General features: G+C 40.4%; 1 pseudogene; it reads left to right on the top strand.

Annotated features, from left to right (window-relative positions):
• The first annotated feature begins 1,999 nt into the window (after positions 1-1,999).
• On the top strand, positions 2,000-20,455 carry LOC137763464 (centrosomal protein of 78 kDa-like; annotated as a pseudogene).

Genomic DNA, 20,455 nt, shown 5'->3' with positions numbered 1-20,455 from the left:
ATTCAGATTTTCTGTTTTTCATGCTCTCCTGGGTACTCTCACAATTTATTAATAAAATGATCGTTCTGAGTGCCCTTGCAGAATCAAAAAGAAAAAAATAAAAAGGAATAAAATAGTTGGAGCATCGCCAACAGGACCATACTTTCCAGGAAGGGCAGATTTCCCTGAAGATGGTTGAACTGTCGAACTGGAACCAGGAAACACTGGGCCCTACACAGCACGCAGAACTAAGGGGAACACAGCCACGGGGCACGCGCGCGGTACGCCCTCCCGCGCCGGCTCGAAGGCTTACTTTGGTCCCAGCTCCTTTCCTCTTGCTCCTTCGAATCCCTTCCCCCGCCGCCATTTCCGGATAGGAACCCTTTGTAAATTCTTTCCAAGTTGAAGCGTGGGACCAATTTCGTCAACACAATCCGGAATGGTCAACATGGCGGCAGCTGTAAGATGCCCTGAAGAAACCATCCTAAATTACGAGCTATGATTGTCACTTGATTTTATCACAAAGAACAATCAGAACTCCTGGTCTTAAGTGGCTTGGAATGTGAAACTAATGAGTCTCTTAGATATTATTAGAGGACCCTACAGAACCCATTGGTGAAAGTTTGGAAAACATTGGGCTTCTTAAAATTAATTCTTATAGTGTGTTACGAAAGATGACTGAACCAAAAGGATAACGGTGTTTCTGGTTCTGTTGTTAGCGTTCTCCATGGAAACATCGCGGAAGCTTCTGGACTCAATTTCCTTCCCCATGTATGAATGTCACTGAAAATATCCAACTCCATTCTATCCCCATAGAACTTCAGAAACTAAGCAAAATGAAGACTCAAAATTCATTTCAAATAATGAGATGAAAATATAATGTAGAATGGAACTGGGAAAATACCTGGTTTAAATTCTGGAAAGTACTAACTATACAACTCTGGATAAGTTGCTTAATCTTGTTTAGTCTAATTTCAAGCTGATCTCACAGGATGTTATGATGATTAATTTAATACCTTTGTATAACGTACAGTGTTATGTAATTTCTTCTTGTTCTTCTTGAGTCAATTCATATCTTTAAGCAACTCACTTTAAAAAATAGTTACTTACTTGCTTAAATTACTCTTACCTTCTATTATCAGCTGAATTGTGTCCTGCTCAAGTTAATATGTGGAAGTCTTAACCCCCAATACCTCGTAATATGACTGTATTTGGAGATAAGGCCCTTAAATAGGTAACTGAGGTCAAATGGGTGGGCTCTAGTCCAATATGACTGGGGTCCTTATAAAAAGAAAATATTAGGACACAGACATGCACAGAGAGAACAAAGTGATTATTAGTAACCACAATCATGTCCTGAATGCATGGAACACGTCACCATTTGCCAACCACCGTATCAAGTCAGCAGAAACTACAGAAATTGAGAGCTCTCCGCAGAAATTCACACACCCGTGCACCAGGTAACAGACCACAGGCAGACGTTCACTCAGCCTTTCACGTGTCCCTCACGGAGGGCACGCTCTCTCCTGGGCGGGGTGAGCACAGACACTTATCGGGAGTTTTACTACTTTTAAAATGCGTTGAGTCTGGAGCCTGTGCTCCGCAACAAGAGAGGCCGCGACGGTGAGAGGCCAGCGCACCGCGATGAAGAGTGGCCCCCCACTTGCCACAACAAGAGAAAGCCCTCACACAGAAACGAAGACCCAACACAGCCAAAAATTAATTAATTAATTAAAATTAAATTATATAAATTAATTAAATATAAATATATAAAAAATATATAAATATACATAAATATAAATAAATTTATATATAAATATATAACATTAAATTAAATAAAAAACAATAAATTAATTAATAATTAAAAAACAACCACTGCAATTAAATATTTTTTTAAAAAATGCGTTGATACAACCATGTCTCACTTTTGCTTGGATCAGTCAGCAAACGCTTTTTTGAAACCCCAAATTCTCCACGCCTCCTACCTTTCCGGCCGCCCTGCTCCTCAGGCCAGGTCCCCATGGGAGGCGGGGCTGCGTGCGGACGCACGGCGAGTGCACTGACGTCCTCGAGCCCCGCCCCCACGGCGCCGCCTGCTGGTTGGAACGGCAGCCCCCTGGCGCGGAGGGCGATGAGGCTGGCGCCAAAGTGAGCGCGGCATGGAGGGGCCTGCCTAACTGGGGCCCGTGGCCCTGCGTCTTCTGGCTGCGACACGGGTCCTGCGCACGCTGCGGGGCTGCAGCCGCCGGGCGGTGGGCGCCCGAGGGGCCGGGAGGCGAGCCGGGGCCCCCAGGCGGGTGTGGGCATCGTGTCCACAGCCAGCGTCCCCGAGGCCGCGCTCGGGCCATGATGACCGGTGAAGCTGCGCTGCGACAGCGCAGCCGACTTCTTACCGCGCTGTGAGGACCTGTGCGCGCTGCAGGACTCGGTGCCTTTGCCCGCCTTGCGCGCTTTCCTGCTGGAGGGCCTGCTGGACTTAACGCCGAGCGCCTCCGAGGGTTGGAATGGGCGCCGTTCCTGAGCACCCTCTGCCCCTGATCTGTATCCAGAGCTTCTTCCAGCCACGGCTTGGCGAGACAGGTTTGTACTTCCCGCTTCCAGGGGCTCTCGTGTGGGTGCTGCGAAGCGGGGTTTTAGATGGTGCAAGGTGGAGGGTGGGCACTAGAACCGGTGCCCGGTAGCCGGGTGTGCGTGCACTAGACGGGGCGTGCGGCCTAGGACTCCTGCCAGCTCGGTGACCCCGGCCGAGTGCCTTAAGGCTTCTAGGTCTCAGTGTTCTCATCTGGAGCATGGGCTTAACAGGACCCACTCTCTGGCGGTTACAAGGACTCACTCTGTTAATGCCTGTAGACTCTACAGTGTAGAACACTTAGCACAGTTTGGAGCATCTTTAATTGTTCCACAGATGTTACCTGGTCTGTTGAATGACTTTGCCTGGTACAGACCAAAGCGATTAGGAAATTGATATATCCCAGCTTCATTTCCTTTCCATTAAAACAGGGCTCAGGAAAAAAAAAATCTTTTTTTCAATAGTCGTATCATGTAGTGGAAAGAGCACCGGTGTGAAGGCAGCTTAGGGTTTGAATTCCAGGGCTTATTCTCTCTGTGGCCTGTGCAGGTTACTTTTGAACTGCAATCCCCACACTTGTAAAATGACATTAAAAACCACTCTTTCTGTGGGTTCTTACAATTAATCAAGCACGTTATGTGTGTAAAGTATCCTGGCACTTGAATGAGTTGTCAGAACCAAGGGCTGCTGGAGACAATGCTTCTGCCCTAGGTACTCTCCCCTTCATACTGGGCGGCAAGTGAACACAAGCACAGTAGTCAGTGCTCTGGAAGAAGTGAGTTCTGGTGCTGCAGAGCACAGAATCTTTTTTTTTTTTTAATTTAATTTTTATTTTATATTGGAGTATGGTTGATTTACAATATTGTGTTAGTTTTAGGTGTACAGCAAAGTTATTCAGTTATACATATATCCATTCTTTTTCAGATTCTTTTCCCGTGCAGGTTATTACAGGATATGGAATAGAGTTCCCTGTGCTATGCAGTAGGTCCTTGTTGATTACCTGTTTTATATATAGCCATGTGTATATGTTAATCCCAAACTCCTAATTTATCCCTCCCCCCCCACCTTTCCCCTTTGCAGAGCACAGAATCTTAAAAGGGAAAGTTCAGGGTAGGCTTCTTGGAGGAGGTGCCATCCTTTCTAAGTATAGTAGAACCTCCTGGGGTGGCAGGAGGGAGCAGTGTGTCAAAGTTTGAGAAATATAAGAAAATATGGCAAAATTAATGTACAGGACTGGACCTCAGGGTTTGGGAAAGAAATGAGAGTTGATACTGGAAACCTAGTGGGGCCCAACAGAAAGAGGCCTTGTTTGTCCTGTCAGAAGTTTGGATGTTTATCCTGAAGGCTGTGGGAAACCCTAAAGAACAGTGAGATGGACTTCTGGTTTAGAGGCTCACTCGGACCTCCATGTGGAAGGCAGTTGATTGGGTGCAGGGTGAATTGTAATCTAAAGGCCCCACTTAAGTTATAAAAGGTTGGACTGGATTTTGGAGATCCGAGAGAGAATGGGTGGGGCCTGGTGACCAGTTAGAAAAGGGAGGGCAGCAAGCGTGGGTGACAGTTTACAGCTGCATCTTTTTGTGAAATACAGAGCACAGTAGGAAGGGATTGGGGGTGGGGAGAGGATCTTACTTCATCTTCAGTGCTTTCGAGGGGCCTGGTAGACGGGTCTGGGCCCAAGGTTCAGATCTGGGCTTTTTGGGAGGACAGGTGTTTGAAGGCATGGGAGAGACTTAGGTTACCCACAAGATGATACAAAGAATCATAGGTCTGAGAGTTTTTTAAGTGAGTATATTTGAGGATGTTTATAAGCTGAGAGAAAGTAGCCAGCAGAGGAAGGGTGCGAAGATTTAGGAGAGGAAATGATTGTTCATTTGTTTTCAAAAAGCTGAATACTTATTGTGTGCCTGGCCCTTTTCTAGGATCTGGGGTTCACACCATGTGTTATCTCTTCTGCAAGGACAGTTCAACTCATCCCCTGGTGAAGAGAAGTCAGATTATTCTTTGCATCCCATTAAGGTGTAAGAACTGTTCTGTCCCTCTGAAGGGACATTACTTAACCAGAGTAATAAGTTAGAAATCAAAAGAAATTATAGCTGGAAGGGACCTGAAAGGCCACGGTACTTAATTTTGCCTAATATTTGACATTGAATGTAAGAAAAGTTTATTGCAGAGCCCATTTTCTTCAGAGTTCCTTCACTGAACTTTCTTTATGTTTTTCATCCACTGGGTCTAGCTTGTAGATTTTGGCCTCCTCCTAAATTTGCTTCTTCATCCATATTATATTACATTTTGCCCGGACTATGGCAGAAGCTCCTGGGTGGTTTCGCGGCCCCTGGGCTCATCAGTTCCTCTAAGTTCATCTGCCTACTCGGGTTGAGTGATCTTCTAACATAAAAAGATACGCTTAAAATAATGCTGCTAATGGCTTGCCCACACAGAGTTAGTGCATACTAGCCGCCCAGCGTGTGCTCTGCACAGAGGCGTGTAGTCCGAACTGTGCTCGGCCAAGCCTCGTGGGGCTCTTTGACCCTGAGGAAGGGGATCTTTTTGTGATCACTCCCTTTATCTAATCAGTCCTTCAGCAGCGGGGTGCCTTTTTCTAATCAGCGGAGGCACCCTTACTCAGCCAGTGGTAGCCCCAGGCCTCATCACCTGTGGGATACAAGCCATGCTCTCTCCCAGGCTTGCTTCGGCCAGCATCTCTATTTTCATTTCTGTCTCTTCTCACACTTGGACCCCTGGCCTTTAGTCATCCCCACCTGCAGTATTTAAAGTGCCCAGCAGGTGTCGGGCTTGAGTTTCTTTGCACAGGTGCTCCCTGTGCAGTTAATGCACCTCCTACTCCAACTCTGCATGCTCTCATCTTTTCTAGATTCTACTTCAGGGTTATCATGAAGCCGTCACTTAGATATAACTTTTTGCCTCCATAGGAACCTCTGTGCACAAAGGTTATGGTTCTTTATCTCATGTGATTGAAATTTTGAGTTTATACATCGCCGTCCTTAATGAAGGCTTTAAGGGCAGGAGTCGTTTCTAATCCTTAGCACAGAGCAGATGCTTTTTTTTTTTTATTTAGATGCTTTTTAGTGATGATAAAATATATGGTTTAAATCACTCATTTTACAATAATTTTGGTTTAGGTTGTGACAGAAATAAAGTTTACAGAAGTCGTGTTCCTGCGATAAGAAATAAAGATGTGACCTTGCAGTTGTGTAAAGCTCTTAAATGCTGTGTAAGTGTGTCGGGTGCGCTAAGGAACCTGGAGCTAAATGGGCTAGTTCTTAGAGAGAGCGACTTAACTATGTTAACAAAGGTAAGCCTTCATTGTGTGCTGCCAGCATTTGATAGTTGCTTTTGGAGCAAACTAAAGCAATAAAATTTTAAACTTGTTCTCCCCATTAAAGGGATTGAATAAATCGGCCACTTTGGTGCACCTGTGTCTTGCGAATTGTCCACTTGGAGATGGAGGTTTAGAAAGTGAGTTTCAGTCTTGTTTAAGTCTCTTCTCATCAGACTGGTCTCGTGATTTCCTACACACCATGTTACTTCCTGTCTACCTTTTCTTGGTGTTGTTCATGCCTGGGTTGTCTCCTGTGCCTGCTCAAACCTTGGTCCATTCTCATTTGTACCATGGAAGTTTGTCATGCTGGATACTGTCAGAACTAATTTTTACTTAAGTTTGTGTTAAGCCACAAACCACACATTTTGTGTATTTTCTGTTTTTTTGTGTTTGTCTATATTTTAATGTTTCTCTTCAAGAAATATTATGGGAAGGGAAATAGCAAGATGTAAAGAGCAAAAAAGTCATCATTATCTTTAAATTGTTAGAACATGTATCTGCAATCATAATTATAATGCACTGTGGTATGTGTTAAAATAGGAAATATATGTCACGTCCCGTAAGAGCAGCAAACTCAGTGGTGTTAGTGGGGGTGTGTCATGGAAGTAATCACAAAGCAGGTGACTGTTAGTTGGGGTCCTGAAACATTAGTGTGTGTTCCCTGTGTCCAGTAGTGGTCTGGAGGGGTAAGGAAGCCTGCCTTTCAATTTGAGGGAGCAGAGGGTTTGAGGTCCTCTCTCTTCTATTGCTCTAGTATACTGCATAGCACCTAATAAAATACTGGGTTTATAGTTGACATTTAAATCGCTGATTGATCATCAAGATTGGGAAGTATCATTGGAAATGAAAATAGGAAGAGTCTTAAGATTTTTAGGTTTTTCTTTTTTTTCCTATGTCTCAAAAGGTATGTAGTATTCTACTGAGTGGTTGGGAATAAAGTTTGCAGTATTCAGTGTATTCAGTTTTAGTATCTAAATAGAATTAAACTGCTGCTGTAAACTGGAATAACACTTTGTTACTGACAAGTTTTCGAATGCATCTGTTCATCAATTACCTGTTTGGGAAGATTGTAGTTAATGATTTTAAGAATGTGGCTATAAACCTCCAATTGACTCAAGAAAAGCAAATAAGTCAAGGTTGACAAATGTATAGGCTCTTCATCTTATTGTGTGTGTGGTTTTTTTTCTTTCTTTTAGTTATTTGTCAAGGTGTAAAGAACTCTACCACTCTTAAGACAGTAAACTTCACGGGGTGTAATCTGACATGGCAGGGAGCAGATCACATGGCCAAGATCTTAAAGGTGATTTTTTTATGTTTGAACTGTCATGAAAACATATGTGATTGAAGCACATTAATATATTGATACAGATGGCAGTTAATTTTTGTCTTTTGATACGTGTGAGTGCAGCTTTCGTTTTGTTGAAAGAATATGACCAGTTTTCAGTTTGGGATTCTGCCATTTAGTAAAGATAGTCCACTTAATTTTAGAAATAAGAGATTTAATATATAATAATATTTTAATGTATTTTTAGTTACTGAAAACATTGATTGTGATACTGTGAAAAAACTATGCCATTATAGTCTTCAAGACTTAAATGAATCAAGTGTTTACTAGCTGCTGTAGTTTATAAACTAATAAAAATCACTACATCAGCAATTTGTAAATACAGTTTTTAAAATAATGCCTTAACAACTTTACAGTGGTTATAATTACTGTATTTAGGCCTAAAGTTATTTAATAATTTGACATGAAGCCTTCTGAATAGTTTGATGGTGCAGATCAAGGGTAGGTAAACTATGGCTGGTGGGCCAGATCCAGCTCGTCGCCTGGTAAAGAAAGTTTTTTTGGAACATAGTCACACCCATTGTTTACATGATAGCTATGGCTACTTTCACCCTACGCCAGTGGGGTTGAGTAGTTGCAACAGAAACTGTATAGCCCACAAAGCTGGAAATGTTTAAATTCAGATTTTAAAAATTGAAAAATTCTTTGAGCCTATACAGGGCAAGTCCATTGACCCCTGGGGTTGAAAACGGTCAAGAACTTGGGTGCCTAAGCCAAATGGCCTAGGTTCAAATTCCCTTTCTCCCTTTTCATAGCATTTGACCATGGGCAAATCACTTAATGTCTATGCCTCATTATGAGGTTTAAATGAACTCATTTGTATAAATAGTGCCTGGCACATACTAAGCACTGTGTAAGTGATTGGTGTTATTTCTGCTTGGAGCTTTTATAAGTTATTGTTAATAGAAAAATGACACTAATGATTTTCCTTTTAGAGTATCAAAGGCACTTTGAGTCTTTTATTTTTTCAAGAATGTAACAAGACTTTTTCCATTTAAAGTCAGTGTTCCCTGTTACCAAACTTTATTTTATGAATATAAAGAATTGAATGTCTTTAAGGCAATACTTGTGGTTAAATGTCAAACCATTATTTTCCCAAGGCGCATCCAACTGGCTGTGCATAGTCCAGGCCTCTAAAGTTGGTGTGCATACCCTAGGTAGCATGTGAGATCCATTTTGTAAATATAGTTTTTAAAATAATGCCTGGGACTTCCCTGGCGGTCCAGCAGTTAAGGCTCTGCGCTCCCAATGCAGGGGCCCTGGGTTCGATCCCTGCTCAAGGAACTAGATCCCACGTGCCTGTCGTAACTAAGAGCCCACATGCCACAACTAAAATATCCGTCATGCTGCAACCAAAGACCCGGCACAGCCAAACAAACAAACAAACAAATAAATAAATATTTTTTTAAAATAAATAAAATAATGCCTTAGGAGTTAGGAAAAGAACATATTAGAACCTATTTAGCTTTGTATCATTTAAACAATATCTGTGTAGTTTATAATGTACATACATTATATGTATAGAACTTCGTGTATATAATTTGTTAAAAAATAAGATGCATATTAAAAAGTTTTCTTATGGGTTGCCCAGTCAGGTGTTTGGAGACCATTGGAGGACAGAATGATGACATTTAGAGCCTCAGCAATGATAGAATTTAGAACCAATTCCCTGACTTAGAAGATAAGGAAAAGAATTCATAGACTATAATTGAGTTGTCCAACTTTACATAACTGTTCAAGGGCAGGTCATCCAGTGGCTGGAATCTAATCACTGACCAACTAGAATCTGGGTCACTGGACTCGTAAAGCAGCAGTGACTGTTTAATTTCTCAGGTTGATTCTCCTGGCATATATGCTTGATATGTATGTGTGTAAATCTCTGACATAATAAGCCATACTCAGTAGGCACACCCTGTTTCCTTCTTCAGGCATCTTAATTTCATCCCATTAAATCTTTGAAGTATCAGACTACCAGAAGGCATGAAGAAACCTGGGCTGAGAGTCTTCGTTCCAGGAGACCTGATCTTGACTGTATGGCTGGTTTGAGGTGCATCACTCTGAACTGCAACACACTCATTGGTGACCTCGGTGCAAGTGCTTTGGCAGAATCTCTTAGTGAGGATTTATGGCTTAGAGGTAAATTCTAAAATTGAAAATATTGAATTTTTAATATGATATATGCTTAGCTTTTGGCATAATACTGTTGTGATAGGATATTTTTTAAAGCCTCATTTTACTGATAACTTTTATTTTGCTTTTAATCTGTCTCTAAGAGTTGCGTATATTCTTTATAGAAAATACACAGTAACAAGAGAACAATTACCTATAATCTTAATACCCAGACATAATCACTGTTCATTTTGGTGCATACACTTTCAGTCTTTTGTTTTTCTATAAATATATTTGTACACTTAGTGATTACAAACATAGAATTGTAGTATACTTGCTATTTCGTATTCCTGCTTTTTTCACTTAATGATGTATAATGTAGTATTCCATCATATTGATGTCCCATAGTTTAATCAATTCTTTGCAATTAGATTTACACAGTTTGCTTTTCCCTGTCAGAAACAATGTGAATACATTGTATATACGTCTCTGTGTCCACTGGGATTACTTCTGTAGAATAAGGTCCTAGAAGTGGAATGACTAAGTGTGACATATTTTTAAGACTTTTTTTTTTTTTTATACTGCAGGTTCTTATTAGTCATCAGTTTTATACACATCAGTGTATACATGTCAATAGCAATCGCCCAATTCAGCACACCACCATCCGCACGCCACCGTGGTTTTCCCTCCTTGGTGTCCATACGTTTGTTCTCTACATCTGTCTCAACTTATGCCCTGCAAACCGGTTCATCTGTACCATTTTTCTAGGTTCCACATACATGCGCGAATATACGATATTTGTTTTTCTCTTTCTGACTTACTTCACTCTGTATGACAGTCCCTAGATCCATCCACGTCTCAACAAATGACTCAATTTCGTTCCTTTTTATGGCTGAGTAATATTCCATTGTATATATGTACCACAACTTCTTTATCCATTTGTCTGTCGATGGGCATTTAGGTTGCTTCCATGCCCTGGCTCTTGTAAATAGCGCTGCAGTGAACATTGGGGTGCATGTGTCTTTTTGAATTATGGTTTTCTCTGGGTATATGCCCAGTAGTGGGATTGCTGGATCATATGGTAATTCTATTTTTAGTTTTTTAAGGAACCTTCATACTGTTCTCCATACTGGCTGTATCAATTTACATTCCCACCAACAGTGCAAGAGGGTTTCCTTTTCTCCACACCCTCTCCAGCATTTGTTGTTTGTAGATTTTCTGATGATGTCCATTCTAACTGGTGTGAAGTGATAGCTCATTGTAGTTTTGATTTGCATTTCTCGAATAATTAGTGATGTTGAGCAGCTTTTCATGTGCTTCTGGGCCATCTGTATGTCTTCTTTGGAGAAATGTCTATTTAGGTCTTCTGCCCATTTTTGGATTGGGTTGTTTGTTTCTTTAATATTGAGCTGCATGAGCTGTTTATATATTTTAGAGATTAATCCTTTGTCCGTTGATTCGTTTGCGAATATTTTCTCCCATTCTGAGGGTTGTCTTTTCGTCTTGTTTATGGTTTCCTTTGCTGTGCAAAAGCTTTGACGTTTCATTAGGTCCCATTTGTGTATTTTTGTTTTTATTTCCATTACTCTAGGAGGTGGATCAAAAAAGGTCTCGCTGTGATTTATGTCAAAGAGTGTTCTTCCTATGTTTTCCTCTAGTGTCCAGTCTTACATTTAAGTCTCGAATCCATTTTGAGTTTATTTTTGTGTCTGGTGTTAGGGAGTGTTCTAATTTCATTCTTCTACATGTAGCTCTCCAGTTTTCCCAGCACCACTTATTGAAGAGACTGTCTTTTCTCCATTGTCTATCTTTGCCTCCTTTGTCATAGATTAGTTGACCGTAGGTGCGTGGGTTTATCTCTGGGCTTTCTATCTTGTTCCGTTGATCGATGTTTCTGTTTTTGTGCCAGTACCATATTGTCTTGATTACTGTAGCTTTGTAGTATAGTCTGAAGTCAGGGAGTCTGATTCCTCCAGCTCCGTTTTTTTCCCTCAAGACTGCTTTGGCTTTTCGGGGTCTTTTGTGTCTCCATACACATTTTAAGATGATTTGTTCTAGTTCCGTAAAAAATGCCATTGGTAATTTGATAGGGATTGCATTGAATCTGTAGATTGCTTTGGGTAGTATAGTCATTTTCACAATATTGATTCTTCCAATCAAAGAACATGGTATATCTCTCCATCTGTTGGTATCATCTTTAATTTCTTTCATCAGTGTCTTATAGTTTTCTGCATACAGGTCTTTTGTCTCCCTAGGTAGGTTTATTCCTAGGTATTTTATTCTTTTTGTTGCAGTGGTAAATGGGAGTGTTTCCATAATTTCTCTTTCAGGTTTTTCATCATTAGTGTATAGGAATGCAAGAGATTTCTGTGCATTAATTTTGTATCCTGCAACTTTACCATATTCATTAATTAGCTCTAGCAGTTTTCTGGTGGCATTTTTAGGATTCTCTACGTATTGTATCATGTCTTCTGCAAACAGTGACAGTTTTACTTCTTCTTTTCCAACTTGTATTCCTTTTATTTCTTTTTCTTCTCTGATTGCCATGGCTAGGACTTCCAGAACTATGTTGAATAATAGTGGTGAGAGTGGACATCCTTGTCTCGTTCCTGATCTTAGAAGAAATGCTTTCAGTTTTTCACCATTGAGAATGATGTTTGCTGTGGGTTTGTCGTATATGGCCTTTATTATGTTGAGGTAGGTTCCCTCTATGCCCACTTTCTGGAGAGTTTTTATCATAAATGGGTGTTGAATTTCGTCAAAAGCTTTTTCTGCCTCTATTGAGATGATCATATGGTTTTTCTTCTTCAAGTTGTTAATATGGTGTATCACATTGATTGATTTGCATATATTGAAGAATCCTTGCATCCCTGGGATAAATCCCACTTGATCGTGGTGTATGGTCCTTTTAATGTGTTGTTGGATTCTGTTTGCTAGTATTTTGTTGAGGATTTTTGCATCTATATTCATCAGTGATATTGGTCTGTAATTTTCTTTTTTTGTAGTATCTTTGTCTGGTTTGGAGATCAGGGTGATGGTGGCCTCATAGAATGAGTTTGGGAGTGTTCCTTCCTCTGCCGTTTTTTGGAAGAGTTTGAGAAGGATGGGTGTTAGCTCTTCTCTAAATGTTTGATAGAATTCTCCTGTGAAGCCATCTGGTCCTGGACTTTTGTTTGTTGGAAGATTTTTAATCACAGTTTCAATTCATTGCTTGTGATTGGTCTGTTCATATTTTCTGTTTCTTCCTGGTTCAGTCTTGGAAAGTTATACCTTTCTAAGAATTTGTCCATTTCTTCCAGGTTGTCCATTTTATTGGCATAGAGTTGCTTGTCGTAGTCTCTTAGGATGCTTTGTATTTCTGCAGTGTCTGTTGTAACTTCTCCTTTTTCATTTCTAATTTTATTGATTTGAGTCCTCTCCCTCTTTTTCTTGATGAGTCTGGCTAATGGTTTATCAATTTTGTTTATCTTCTCAAAGAACCAGCTTTTATTTTTATTGAGCTTTGCTATTGTTTTCTTTGTTTCTGTTTCACTTATGTCTGCTCTGATCTTGATGATTTCTTTCCTTCTGCTAACTTTGGGTTTTGTTTGTTCTTCTTTCTCTAGTTTCTTTAGGTGTAAGGTTAGATTGTTTACTTGAGATTTTTCTTGTTTCTTTAGGTAGGCTTGTATAGCTATAAACTTCCGTCTTAAAACTGCTTTTGCTGCATCCCGTAGGTTTTGGATCGTCGTGTTTTCATTGTCATTTGTCTTTAGGTATTTTTTGATTTCCTCTTTGATTTCTTCAGTGATCTCTTGGATATTTGGTAACGTATTGTTTAGCCTCCATGTGTTTGTGTTTTTTACGTTTTTTTCCCTGTAATTGATTTCTAATCTCATAGCATTGTGGTCAGAAAAGATGCGTGGTATGATTTCAATTTTCTTAACTTTACTGAGGCTTGATTTTTGACCCAAGATGTGATCTATCCTGGAGAGTGTTCCGTGCGCACTTGAGAAGAAAGTGTAATCTGCAGTTTTTGGATGGAATCTCCTATAAATATCAATTACATCTATCTGGTCTATTGCCTCATTTAGAGCTTCTGTTTCCTTATTTATTTTCATTTTGGATGATTTGTCCATTGGTGTAAGTGAGGTGTTCAAGTCCCCCACTATTATTGTGTTACTGTCAATTTCCTCTTTTAGAGCTGTTAGCAGTTGCCTTATGTATTGAGGTGCTCCTATGTTGGGTGCATATATATTTATAATTGTTATATCTTCTTCTTGGATTGATCCCGTGATCATTATGTAGTGTCCTTCCTTGTCTCTTGTAACATTCTTTATTTTTTTATTTTTTATTTTTTTTATTTTTTTAATTATTAGCACCTTTAGTTATTATTTATTTATTTATTTATTTATTTTGGCTGTATTGGGTCTTTGTTTCTGTGCGAGGGCTTCCTCTAGTTGCGGCAAGCGGGGGCCACTCTTCATTGCGGTGCACGGGCCTCTCACTATCGTGACCTCTCTTGTTGCGGAGCACAGGCTCCAGACGCGCAGGCTCAGTAGTTGTGGCTCACGGGCCTAGTTGCTCCACGTCATGTGGGATCTTCCCAGACCAGGGCTCGAACCCGTGTCCCCTGCATTAGCAGGCAGATTCTCAACCACTGTGCCACCAGGGAAGCCCCATTCTTTATTTTAAAGTCTATTTTATGTGATATGGGTATAGCTACTCCAGCTTTCTTTTGATTTCCATTTGCATGGAATATCTTTTTCCATCCCCTCACTCTCAGTCTGTATGTGTCCCTAGGTCTGAAGTGGGTCTCTTGTAGACAGCATATTTGTGTGTCTTGTTTTTGTATCCATTCAGCAAGCCTGTGTCTTTTGGTTGGAGCATTTAATCCATTCACGTTTAAGGTAATTATCGATATGTATGTTCCTATGACCGTTTTCTTAATTGTTTTGGGTTTGTTTTTGTAGATCCTTTTCTTCTCTTGTGTTTCGCAGTTAGAGAAGTTCCTTTAGCATTTGTTGTAGAGCTGGTTTGGTGGTGCTGAATTCTCTTAGCTTTTGCTTGTCTGTAAAGCTTTTGATTTCTCCATCGAATCTGAATGAGATCCTTGCCGGGTAGAGTAATCTTGGTTGTAGGTTCCTCCCTTTCATCACTTTAAGTATATCATGCCACTGCCTTCTGGCTTGTAGAGTTTCTGCTGAGAAATCAGCTGTTAACCTTATGGGAGTTCCCTTGTATGCTTTTTGGTGTTTTTCCCTCGCTGCTTTCAGTAATTTTTCTTTGTCTTTAATTTTTGCCAATTTGATTACTATGTGTCTCGGCGTGTTTCTCCTTGGGTTTATCCTGTATGGGACTCGCTGCGCTTCCTGGACTTGGGTGGCTATTTCCTTTCCCATGTTAGGGAAGTTTTTGACTATAATCTCTTCAAATATTTTCTCTGGTCCTTTCTCTCCCACTTCTCCTTCTGGGACCCCTATAATGCGAATGTTGTTGCATGTAATGTTGTCCGAGAGGTCTCTTAGGCTGTCTTCATTTCTTTTCATTTTTTTTTCTTTATTCTGTTCTGCAGCAGTGAATTCCACCATTCTGTCTTCCAGGTCACTTATCCGTTCTTCTGCCTCAGTTATTCTGCTATTGATTCCTTCTAGTGTAGTTTTCATTTCAGTTATTGTATTGTTCATCTCTGTTTGTTTGTTCTTTAATTCTTCCAGGTCTTTGTTAAACATTTCTTGCATCTTCTCGATCTTTGCCTCCATTGTTTTTCCGAGGTCCTGGATCATCTTCACTATCATTATTCTGAATTCTTTTTCTGGAAGGTTGCCTATCTCCACTTCATTGTTTTTCTGGGGTTTTCGCTTGTTCCTTCATCTGGTACATAGCCCTCTGCCTTTTCATCTTTCCTATCTTTCTGTGAATGTGGTTTTTGTTCCACAGGCTGCAGGATTGTAGTTCTTCTTGCTTCCACCTTTTTAAGACTGTTGATACACATTGCCAAATTATCATCCAGAAATGCTATGCCAATTTGTAGTCCACCCCAACAGTGGATGTGAAGCCTGCCTCACACAAACAATGGCTTGTAGCACTTTTAAAAAAGTGTAAAACTACAAAAATGAGTACCTCTCCCTTTTTCATGCAAGTGGGATTGCTCCAAATTTCATAACTTTTCAGTTAATTTAGCAAGTCAGTAAATTTGCATCTACTGCATCATTTTTTGTGACTGTTCAGTGTTCCATTATATGAGTATGCCACAGTACACATAGCTTATCCATTCTTGTATATAAGCTATGTCCAGTTTTTCAGTTCCAAATAGTACTCTGATACGTATCCTTGCCTATATCTCTGACTATTTCTTTTGGTTAAATACTTAGAAAGAGTTGTTGGATCGAAAGGGTATACACATTTTAAAGGCTTGGCTCAAATCTGATAGGAGAATAACCACATTTTGTTTTATTTTGTATTCCTTTGATTTACTGGTGGGTTTACTGGCTGTTTGTATTAATTTGGCTAGTTGGTTAATTATACCCTGTGTCCATTCTTCTGTAGTGAGAGGTTGTAACGGTTGTATCCTATCCTGTCAGATCCATATGTCTGACTTTCTGTTTCTGTGTGTCATGGGCTGTTGAAAGACTCCAGTTATTTTAACGTGATGCTCCACACAACACTTAAGAAAATGACTCATGGGCTTCCCTGGTGGCACAGTGGTTGAGAATCTGCCTGCCAATGCAGGGGACACGGGTTCAAGCCCTGGTCTGGGAAGATCCCACATGCCATGGAGCAACTAGGCCTGTGAGCCACAACTACCGAGCCTGCGCCTCTGGAGCCTGCGCTCCGCAACAAGAGAGGCCGCGACAGTGAGAGGCCCGCGCACCGCGATGAAGAGTGGCCCCCGCTTGCCGCAACTAGAGAAAGCCCTCGCACAGAAACGAAGACCCAAGACAGCCATAAATAAATAAATAAATAAATAAAGGAGTTCCTTTAAAAAAAAAAAAAGATGACTCACGATAGTTGCCTTTCATGTAATATTTTTTAATACCTGCGCTTTTGTGATGATCCCTTTTGTTTAAGTGAGTAGGTTGTTCAGCCCCAGAACTACTAGAATTCATGATCATTTGTTCTAGTTTTTGTCTGACCTTTTACTGAGAGAGTTCTTGACCATCATACATTCATGATAGGTTTTTAGTATGTACTGTGTCTTCTTCACACATTCTTTGAATTTGTTATTATTTGTATCCTCCTAGACTTGTCTTTTTTGCTCTAAAACTAACAGTTATTACATTTCTTCTCTTTCGTTTTCCCCTTTTAACTAGTTTGAAGTGTGATTTGAAGCTCAAGATCATGATCAAAAGAATGCAGTGTCTTTCTCAGCTCCACCAGTTTTTGCCCTGAGGTTTACATGCCACTGCTGCCCTTGCTAATTATGAACTGAGATTCATTTTGTGATTTTTTTCTCATAGGTTATATACAGTTATTCTTCACTTCTGTAATTATAGAATATGTTGGACGATTTATTGGTACTAAAGGCAGGGTTATCATTGCATATCCAAAAAGTGCTTTTTTTTGGTTTTGTTTTGTTTTTGTTTTTTGCTTTATTGGAGTATAATTGCTTTACAATGGTGTCTTAGTTTCTGCTTTGTAACATAGTGAATCAGCTATACATTTACATATATCCCCATATCTCCTCCCTCTTGCGTTTCCCTCCCAGCCTCCCTATCCCACCCCTCTAGGTGGTCACAAAGCACCGAGCTGATCTCCCTGTGCTGTGCTGCTGCTTCTCACTAGCTGTTTTACATTTGGTAGTGTATATATGTCCATGCCAGTCTCTCACTTTGTCCCAGCTTACCCGTCCCCCTCCCCGTGTCCTCAAGTCCATTCTCTACACCTGCGTCTTTCTTCCTGTCCTGCCCCTAGGTTCTTCATAACCATTTTTTTTTAATTCCGTATATATCTGTTAGCATATGGTATTTCTTTTTCTCTTTCTGACTTACTTCACTCCGTATGACAGACTCTAGGTCCATCCACCTGACTACAAATAACTCAGTTTCATTTCTTTTTATGGCAGAGTAATATTCCATTGTATATATGTGCCGCATCTTCTTTATCCATTCATCTGTCAGTGGGCACTTAGGTTGCTTCCATGTCCTGGCTATCGTAAATAGAGCCGCAATGAGCATTCCAAGAAGAGGTTTTTAAATTGGATTATGCATCATGTGTGTGCATATACGTTTCTGTTTTTTTCCATACACGAAATTACAAACCTGCCATGGCTGGTCTTGTGCAGGACTCTTCCACACGTGAGAAAATGAGAGTTGTCTATATGTTAAATCTGTATAGACTTCGCAAGTGACCTTTTGTCTTTCATCGAAAGCACTTGACCTGCAGCAGTGTGGCCTCACCAGTGAAGGAGCAAAGGCTTTACTAAAGGCCCTTGAAAGCAACAGAACTCTGGTCGTTTTGGATATAAGAAAAAAAGCCACTTGTTGGTATGTGGTCACTTTTTTTTTTAAATTGATTAACACATAGCAAAACAAAAAGAGTTTGTTCATGTATTGACAGTTTTTAAAACTTAATGTGTTTCACTTTCCTCATCGTATACAGTTGGCCCTTGAACAGCTTGGGGGTTAGGGGTGCCGCCCCCGATGCAGTTGAAAATCTGGGTGTAAGTTTATAGTCGGTGGTTCCGCATCTGTGGATTCAACCAACCTTGGCTCGTGTAGGACGATAGTACATATTTATTGAAAAATATACAGGTGTCAATGGACCCGCGAGGTTCAAACCCATGTTGTTCAAGTGTCAACTGTACTTTTCTAATGTTGCACTTCCCTTATGTTTTTAGCAGATAATGTACTAATTAAAGTGAGTTATACCTTTAAATTGTTCTTATCTCTACTCTGAATAGAGGTGAACCTAGATACTAAGCCTGCTTCCACCAAGAGCATTATTTCCTTGTTGTGCAACCTCTGAATTCTTTCAAGGAGTACTTTATTCATTTGTCAGTTTCACAAGTAATTTTTTTAATAGTTTCTGTGTGCCAGATACGGGTCAGGCACTAGGGATAAAGCAGTGAACCAGACAGACAAAAGTCTTGCCCTCGTGGAGCTTACATTCTAGTGAAGGGGTTCAGATAGAAATGAGTAAACAGATAAGTAATATAATTTTAGACAGTAGGAAGTGCAAAAATATCTTAATGTAAGGAGAGTGAGGGGGAGCAGGTAGGACTCCATTGGATAGGTTTGTTAGGGCACGGCTTCACTGGAGAAGTGGCATCTGAACGGAGACCTGAATGAAGAGAGGAGCAAGCCATGGAAGATCTGGGGTAAGCACACTCCAGGACAAGGAGGCAATGAGTATGCAGGCATGTAGGTGGGTGGAGTATTTAAGGAAAAGCAAGGAGGCCAACACGGCCAGAGTACTGAGTGAAGAAGAGTGTGGTATGACGTGAGGTCAAGGAGCTAGCCAGGGGTCTGATCTTGTAAAGTCTTGAAGGCCAGAGTAAAGGTGTGGATTATTCTAAACGAGTAGAGGGTTTTGAACTGGAAAAAGGCATGATCCAAATAGTATCTGAATAAGATGACTTGGTATAGAGAATAGACGTGGGGGGATAAAGAAGAGAAACAGGGAGACCAGTTAGGAGACTATCACAGTGGTCCAAATAAGAGATGTTTATGGCTTAGCTTAGGTTGGAAGTTTGGAGCAAGTGAAAAGTGGTTGAATTCAGGTTGTGTTTTGAGGGTGTAGCTAACAGGGCTTGCCGATAGATTAGATGTGGGGTATGAAGGAAATAGTAACAAGGAGACAAGTCGTTGATGATTATGTGTGCAACTGGGTGGTATCACTTAGAAAAAGGGGGCTGATGGGAGGAGCAGCTTTTGAGGGAATATCAGGACTTTGGTTTGTTACCTTAGATGCCCTTTAGGTATCTAAGTGTCTGGACAGTGCTCAGACTGTACTTTCTATCCAAAGGTATCCAAAGCCACTTTAGATGCAAAATGTTTAAAGTTGACCTTTGCTGCTGCCAAAATAGTAGCCACTGGGGGCAGTCTGCAAGATGGCATCTTAGGTTTTTGAGGAAGAAATTAGAATACACAAAGGGGGAAATAAGTGTATAATTACATAATGTAGACTTCATATTTAATTTTATGGGAAAAGCAATAATTAGTTGGTTTTCGGTTTTAAATGGAAATAGCCACTCACTGGGAAATAATTACTCTAATTTCAATTTATTTTACTTTAGATCATTCTGTGATGAAAGCAGTTATCAAAAAAGTTCTCCAGATGGAAGGAGTGCCAAGTCAGAGGTATATAACATGTTTTAGTTCTCTCAGAAGAATTTCTCTTTAATGGCTTGTTTTTCTTTCTTTCTTTCTTAAAAGAAAACTATCAAGGTACTTTCTGCCATCTTAAAACTAAGTTTTTAGTCAAATGAAATGGCTTTTCTGTTTTTGAAAATGTTGTGTGATGCCTTAATTTAGGTTCCCAGAAATGCAGATTGAAAACCTTTTATTAACTTAAAGTATCTTAATTTCCAATGAAGATCAAACCCTCCTAAATTACCTGTAACTTAAATGGCATATTTATCATTTCTGTCTCAGTACCAGTGGATAACTTCTCCATTGGTGAAGGAACCATCCAAAACTGCTAGACAGAAGAAGAGAACTATAATTTTGGGAAGTGGTCGAAAACAAAAAGCTACTATTAGAATTGGTTAACTCTTTCTTGTTTTTAATGCTACTAGAACTTATACCTCTTATGTTTTCCAATGTGCTAAAATTAAAACAGCCAGTATTAACCACACGCATATTAGGAGGCCTATATTAGGAGTCGCCAAATGTGTCGGGTGCCATGGACAGCTGAGGCACGTTTAGCCCAAAGGAAAGTTCCAGCGCATTGCAGAGAGCAGACAAAATACCCGGTGGTGAAAATTCACTGTTGCTAAGGGTTGAAACGAACCAATAATCCCTCCTGTTTCTCAGGGTGTTCCGTTTGGCTGTTAATGAAATGTATTTCCAAGGAAGGCAGGCATGTGGCTGAAAAGGCCAGCGGTGCCTCGGGGTCACAGCGAGACCCTCCCATCTCGCCCCCCTCGGCCATCCTGTGCTCTGGGAGCAGAGCTCTCAGCCAGAAGTGA

Source organism: Eschrichtius robustus, chromosome 4, assembly GCF_028021215.1.
Source record: "Eschrichtius robustus isolate mEscRob2 chromosome 4, mEscRob2.pri, whole genome shotgun sequence".
Lineage (NCBI taxonomy): Eukaryota > Metazoa > Chordata > Mammalia > Artiodactyla > Eschrichtiidae > Eschrichtius > Eschrichtius robustus.
Note: the sequence above shows the minus strand (reverse complement) of the source record. Positions and strands in the feature narration are given on the sequence as shown.